Below are 8,009 nucleotides of genomic sequence, written 5' to 3' on the forward strand. Positions count from 1 at the left end.
ACATACTGCTTACTTTTCACTCCAGGGAGAGGCCAAAGGACTCAAGGTCATCCAGATGAATCCAACTGAACACCTTGATTCTTTGCAAAGAGTTGGGGCAGCGAGGTCAATTCATGCAGAGGTGCGCTGGGAGGTTCCATGGCCTATGAAGACCTGCTGGCTTGTCCTGGGGGCAGGTTTTTAGGCTTAGGTCTGTTTGATTTTTTCTTTTCTTTTTTTTTTTTTTAATATTTATTATTTGTGTATGTGTGTCTGTGTTATCTGTGTTACATCTGTGCCTGTGTGTTCATATGTGTGGATGTGGGTACACACACCTGTATGCATGCCCAACAGTTGTTAGCTGCTATGTGGGTGCTGGGATTCGAACCTGGGTCTTCTGCAAGAACAGTGTTCTTAACCACTGAGCCATCTCTCCAGCCCAGGTCTGTTCTGTTTTCAAAGGTCTCTTTTCTAGCCTGTCCTTTAATCTTGGGAGCTATTCAACGTTCTGCCACAAAAATCCTGTTTCTACTTCCTCTAGCCAGAGTGGGTTCAGTTCTTTGCAACCAAGAGTTCCCAGGCATACAGCATCTTGGCAGGGGTGTTTCAGAAGACTGTCAGAAGCTAGCTTGCAGTGGGTTAAATTGAAGTGGAAAATAAGAGATTTTAAAAGGGGTTGCAGAGATGGCTCAGCAGGTAAGCACTTGCCCTGTAAGTGGGAGGACTGGAGTTCAGATCCCCAGAACCCATTTAAATGCCAGGTAAGCATGTCAACAGACTTGTAATTTCAGTCCTGGGAGGCGGAGGGAGGGGACCCCAGAACAAGCTGGCTAGGCAGACTAGCTTCAAGGCCAGCCTCTCAAGTTCTGGGTTTGACTGAGAGATTCTGATTCAATGAGTAAGGTTCTGATTCATTGAGCAAGAGAGGATGATTCCTGACATCAACCCTCTGCTTCTACATACTTTCCCACATATGTGCACACCCCCCATACACATGTAAACATGCATACATACATGCACATCTCACACACACACAAATGGAAAAAAGAAAAAGAATCCTTCAAAAGAATAAGGAGTGATGGGGGCAGGGAGAAGCGAGGCAGAATTAGCTTTTGGAAAAGGGGAGTCTGAACATGTTTTAGAAACTAACCAAGTAGTATGGGAGCAGACTCCTTCCTAATGTCAACAATTAAGGTCTCCTGTGATAGGATTTCCACCTGGCTTCCCAGAAACAGACCCAGTATTCTCTATGATTAAGCCAACCAGCACATATTATTATCCACAAATGCCCTATGGTTTCTCTTAGTTTTTTGTTTTGGGTTATTTTTATGTGTATGAGTGTTATGCCTGCATGTGTTTAAGTACACCCATCGTGCTTTGTAAACTTGTTTGTTCATTTTGTTGTTGTATTTTTCTGTTTTTTGAGGTAGGTCAAATACAGCACACACTGGCCTTAAATTCACAGTCCTCCTACCTCAGCCTTCCAATTGCTGGGATCACACATATGTGTCACACCTGGCTCTTTTGTAGTTTTTACTCAGGATATGGCTTGGCCTGTATTATTTCCACAGATCATCATGTATGGCCCAAACACCATCTTAAAGTTCTTTTCTTTTGCTTTTTGATGTATTTATTTTATTTTATGTGCATGAGTGTTCTGCTTGTATGTACGTAAGTGCACTCATGTCGTGTAGTGCCCGTGGAGGTCAGAAGAGGACATTGGATCCCCTGGAATTGGAGTTATGGACGGCCATCAACTACCGTGTGGGTGCTGGGAACTGAACCCGGGTCCTCTGCAAGAGCAGCCAGTGCTCTTAACTGCTGAGCCATCTCTCTACTCCCTTATTGCTCTTTAATCTGAGCTTCATTCTGGCTGGCAGCACTCACACAGCACAAGGATCTACACAGAGGAGAGCTCAGCAAATCCTAGTTGAATTCACAGTGATGAGAATAGAAATATTTTTCCTAGGAACTAACATACAATGATTAAAGTTTCTGGAAATTATTCTTCTAGGCAGGAACACATACACCCTTAGCAGACAATGGTGGCTCTGTGCACTCCTATGAATTAGGAAGATGGGGAAATGGAAGTTTCCATGGAGCTGCAGTCTGTGAGGATCTTTGTAACCATCTACACAGTTTTCCCATCCAGGAAGTGATAATCATCTGTGTGGAGATAATGAAGGAACCGCTGCTATGCAGAGCATACAACTCACAATGCTGCAAAGTGAAAGGCACGCAAAAGAGCTGGGCAGTGCAACTCAGCGGTAGAACACTTGACTAGCACGTGTGAGGGGCCAGGTTTAACACCTTAATACTGAGAAAAAGAAGCGCTGGGATGTAGCGCAGAGGTACCATGCACAAGACCCTAAGTCTGAGTCCAAGCACCACAAAAACAAAAACAAACAACGAAAGTATGCTAAAAGTCCTTAAAACAATTCTACTTGAGGAAGTTCAAACAGAGGGAAAGCTAATCCAAATCAAGTGAGTTTATGGTGGGGACGGGATGCTGGGAGGCGGGGCACGGCAGTTCCTAGGTCTGTCAGTTCCATGATGTGTTAACGTTGTGCTAATTCGCTGAATCTATGAATATGATTTTTGCACTATTTAAAAATTTATTTAAGGCTAGAGAAGGCTCAGCAGGTAAAGGTGCTTGCTGCCAAGTCCGGTGACTCGAGTTCAATTGCTGGAACCCATGTGGTGGGAAAGTTGTCCTCTGACCTACACGTGTGTCATGTCTAATACCTGCACACCTCTGCCCCACAAAGTAATAAAAGCATTATACCTGCACACCTCTGCCCCACAAACAAATAAAGTAATAAAAGCATTTTGAAACATTTATTTAAGGGGCTGGAGAGATGGTTCAGTGGTTAAGAGCACTGGCTACTCTTGCAGAAGACCTGGGTTCAATTCCTAGCACCCACATGGCAATTAACACTGTAACTCTAGATCCAGGGGAATCTGACACCCTCTTCTGATCTCCATGGGCATTGCATGATCTGGGTGCGCTTACATGTGTAGACAATACACTCACACACAAAAAATAAGGTATTAAAAAAAATAAAAATTAGCTGTGTCATGTTCTAAATGATTATAGTGGAAAACAAAAATCAATTGGATGTTTGATATGCTTAACCTGGAACTTCTGTGTTTTAAGGAAATGGAATCAGCACCACACAAATACCAGTATTTCTTAATTGCCCAATTAAGCAGTGTTAGCAACTGAACATTAAAAGGCAACAGGATGTTAGTTGTACACATTAAAACCAACCCTCTTTCACTGGGTTGAGTTTCTGGGTGCCTTTCACCATGGGGAGAACTGATGTTGTACACTGGGGGGACTGAGCTGCACAGCACAGATCTGTTGGAATCCTTTAAAAATTCCATAATTAGCCGGGCGTGGTGGCGCACGCCTTTAATCCCAGCACTCGGGAGGCAGAGGCAGGTGGATCCTCTGTGAGTTTGAGGCCAGCCTGGTCTACAGAGTTTCAGGCAGCTGGAGCTACAGGGAGACCGTGTCTCAAAACGACAAAAAAAAAAAAAAAAAAAAAAAAAAAAAAAAAAATTAGATACATCAAGAAAAAAGCCAGGAGGAAGGAAATGGTATTGTTCTCAGCAGCACAGAACAGTATCTTCTGTTGCTTCCTGTCTGTACTGTGGCCGGCTAGGGGAGGGCAAACAAATGACCATGCTGAAACGATTTTATTTTACACATTGAACTTCAACTGTGACGAACACCAGATATTTAAGTGATAAACAGAATGCTTATTTGATATTGTTCCAGACGTTAGGACTACTCTATGCTGCGGACCTTGGGAATCAAGATTCTAACAAACCACAAGCATCTTTCATTTGATGTCAAAGATGGAAGGCAATATTCCCAGTCTGGAAAAGCATTCCTAATCCATGATAAAAAGGAAGCCTAGAGAATCAGGAGTGAGGGCAGTGCTAAGGCCCTCACTGCTGGCTAAGAGCCATCTCACTAGTCTCTGCCAGCCCATGGTCTCCTTCATGCTCTTCCCCTCTCAGAGGCCACCACTACACACAGGGTTCTGTTTTCACTTGACTTAGCATGTCCTGGCCAGGCAGGCAGCATTCGGGTGGCAGGGATTACAGCTCTCAGAGCAGTAGAGGATCTCTTCCTGCTCTATGCTCACGTGTTCGATGTTGGTTCCTGATCCTTCCTGGACTGTGAGCTGTTGGGGGTCCAGGCTACAAGGTCTTTTGTTTGTAGTTTCCCTGCTTCCATCGAGAGAGATGCTCAGTAAGTGTTGATTCAATGAAGGAAAAGGGACGACTGGTTCTCTCAGTTTCAGGACGCCTTCTGCCTTGGTGCTGCAGAGAGCCTCATTATGTCCTGAAAAAGCAGCCTGTCGGCTAAATGCCATTCCTCCATCCGTACTGATCACCCCACCCCTCATAAGGTGTATGGGTGGAATGTGATGTGGCAAAGGGTGGAAATTCGAGTTTACTTTCGGAGAGCTGGCTGTCTGCTATCAGGAAATTATTCACATATATAATTGTGGCTTGGCATCCACAGTACCTGTGTGTGTGTGTGTGTGTGTGTGTGTGTGTGTGTGTGTGTGTGTGAGTCAGAGAGGTAGGGGAGAGGGAAAAAGAGGTGGAGAGGGAGAACTGAGAGGGTACACCCACATGGATACGAACTTACTTTTGCTAGACAGTATCTGAAACTGTATTTCCTTCAGGTATGAACACAGGCTGTTTGTTGTATTTAGGAGCAGCTGTGACTATGTCAAGGACAGAGGTCAAGTATTTTCCCATCACTGCAGTTGCTGCAGATCTTAGCACAGTTGACACTGCCATGTTCTATTTGGATTCCCTCCTAGACCTACTGACTCACACATACGCTAATGTACCAGAATGCAGCATTACTTTGATCGCTGATACACAATGCTGTAATTTCATGCATTGAAAAACATTACTAGAATACTTGTCTAGCATGCCTAAGGGCCTGGGTTAAATCCTTAACACTGAAAAACAACAAACACTCCAAACAGAAAAATCATAGTCTGGGTTGGGGATGTTGGTCAGTTGGTAGAGTGCTTGCTGAGCATGCACAAAGCTCTGTTTTTTGATCCCCAGAGCTGTTCGAACTAGAGCATGGTGGTGGATGCCTGTAACCCTAGCATCACTTCAAGGTCATTGTTGGCTAGAGTTCAAAGTTGGCCTGGGGCTACACGAAACACTGTATACATAAAAAATTAAAACCAAAGCCTTATAATGAAATAAAGTCCATGGTATAAAAAAGGTGAAGTGGTCTAGGCATTGTTAAAATGAAATGAGGATAAAGTATGAGAATTTGATTCCAGAGAAACATCTTGCCCTCTCCTTTAGTGTCAAGAATAGAGATCACTTTAATCCCAGCACTCAGGAGGCAGAGGCAGACAAACTGTGAGATCAAGGCCAGTCTACATGAGTTCCAGAACTGTTGGGCTATGAGGAGACCCTCTCTCAAAACCAAAAACTCCCCCCCACAAAAAAATCAGAGAGAGAAAGAGTGAAAGAGAGACAGAGACAGACAGACAAAGAGGTATCACAGGGCCTAGAGATGGTTCATCAGTTAGGAGAGTTTGCTACTCTTCCACAGGACCTGAGTTTGGCTCCAAGCACCCATGTTGGGCAGCTCACAACTGCCTGTAGTTCCAGCTCCAGGGGATCTGACACCCTCTTCTGGCCTCTGAGGGTACACACACACAAGGCAAATGTTACATACACACACACAAAACACATTTTTAAAAGAAAAAAAAGAGATCATAGGGTTTTTGTGTAACAACCCCCATTCTAAAATGGCAAACTTAAAACTTGAAAGAGTACTCTTCCATGTGGAAATGGCTGAATGGAAAAGCCACCTACCTAAAAGTTTCAAAGGGACTCTGTAGGTTCAAGCAGAATAAATGCATCTTCTGTCTACTCAAAAACTTCCAATTTAAGTGCTACAGACCTTCATTTAAGAGCTTCCTGAAGGAGGCAGATGCAAATGTAAATTCCTTGCAGTGTCCCCTGCAGAGATATCCACTAGAACAGGGTCTCGGTTACCAAGATACAAAGGACATTTATAAGTTTATGGGCTTCTTTCAGGGTGAATGGATCCGACAAACAGGAGAATCCATTACTTCTCTGGTTTACTGCTTCTAGTTCCAACAGAAAAATGGTCCTTACAATGATTCTCTGAGGATACCATACAGTTTTGTAGTGGGAATGGGGACATAAAGAGGACACACTGTGGCTCTAGAAACCACAGCAAGTAGCAGCAGCATGGATACCAACCTGTCTGAAGAGTGGAGTCCCAGCTTAAGAGTGGGGAGGGGAATCTTGGAAAAGCAGAGACCTTGGACAGCTGAGGCAACCTTACTGTGGAGGTAAAGGTCAACAAAGGGAGCAGCACACAGACCATCATCTAATCTCTGGTCAGGACACTCCTGAGCCATACCTGCCCAGAAGCCAGAAGGTACAGGAGCCCACTGCTGATCTCCATGCAGGCCAGGCTCAGGAGGCAGGAAGTCAAGTGAAGCTGAGCAGGTAAGAGACAGCCAGCACATCTGGCAAATCCCTGCACAGAACTCATCAGACTTTTTTGGTGGTCCAAAGATGACAGGACTGGACTTTATTCATGGCTGTGCCTGGTAAGATTCTGACAAGTGGTGGGAGCTCAGTATTACCGAATCAAAGAACACAGATCTGAAATGTTGCTGTACTACAGTAAAAGCAAGTTATCAGCTATACACTTGGGAACTATACTTCCAGGCAGGGTGAACACTTAAAATGTTACTCAAACACTCGAGAATGATTCATCAGTAAATCCTGTTCTCTAGGTCAGACATCAGAGCTTTATAAATAGTCAATCATAGTTTTGAATGCTGTTTTTGGAGTCTGTATTTGTGAAACTGTCAAAACTTCCTGCAGTGCTCTTACGGCCATGTGCTGCGCAGCAAAATCCTGACTTGCCCAGTACACACATCTTAACTGGGGTTGAACGGAGACTTGTTGATCCCGATCTCGTACTGCAAGTGATGGGCCCTTTTGCTCCATTTAATGTCAGTGTTTTTTAATTTTGTGCTTTTTCTTGGTGATTTAACCGGTTTTAAAGTGATGGGCACTAAAGGCAGTGTTGAAATGTTGTCCCACGTTCCCTAAGGGTGAAAGTGCAGTGATGTGACTTCTGGAGCAAGTATGTGCTAGAAAAGCTTCATTTAGGCATGAGCTCAGTGTTAAGGAGTCAACAACATATATGAAAATGTCTTTAAAACACAGACAGCTAAAGAAAGTTGACTTATGGGCTGATTAAATGCTGTGAACAGAGGTGTACAGAAACCTAGCCCTGTATTTCTCTTAGAAGCGATAGTTCAGTGTTTGCTAATCCAGTGTTCCAGAGATGTCACAGAACATACCTGTACATACTGTTTTCCAACTCCTAAAAGTTTGAAAATAGAAAACTCAAATCTGCAAAAGATATTTCTCTAGTCAGCAGTTAATTGATATTGATGGTATAAAACCAGAAAGAGGGAGAAAACACCAAAATCCATCATCACTGCATAATTTCAATTTAATATATTAAAATTTATTACTTTCTGAATAGTATTCATTGAAACTAATTAACATTCTCTAGAAGGCCTTATAATTTAAATATTAAAGAATTCAGTGGGAGGGAGAAGGAAAAGCACCCTATTTAGTATGTTGACTTTAAGAACATTCACATATGTAGTATTCTTACCATCTGGACTCAGCCCCTGGTTAATTCAATCCTGCTTAGTTGGCAATGTATACACACTCCACAGTAAATCCATTTCTCAAAAGCTTTGTGCTTTACTTACAGCAGTATGACAACCCTTTTTTTAAAAAAAATTACCACTCTTTTGGCTATTGTAAACAATTCTCCATGCTCTGACACAAGGATATTTATGTTAGCCAACAAAGACAGCCATGTATTCTTTTGAAGACTATTAACAGAGGAAGCATTTTGATTTTTATATTTGTTTAAAGTGTTCAACCTTGAAGAGAACAACAGAAAC

This window comes from Nannospalax galili, unplaced genomic scaffold, assembly GCF_000622305.1.
Source record: "Nannospalax galili isolate Female #2095 unplaced genomic scaffold, S.galili_v1.0 scaffold33, whole genome shotgun sequence".
Taxonomy (NCBI): Eukaryota; Metazoa; Chordata; class Mammalia; order Rodentia; family Spalacidae; genus Nannospalax; species Nannospalax galili.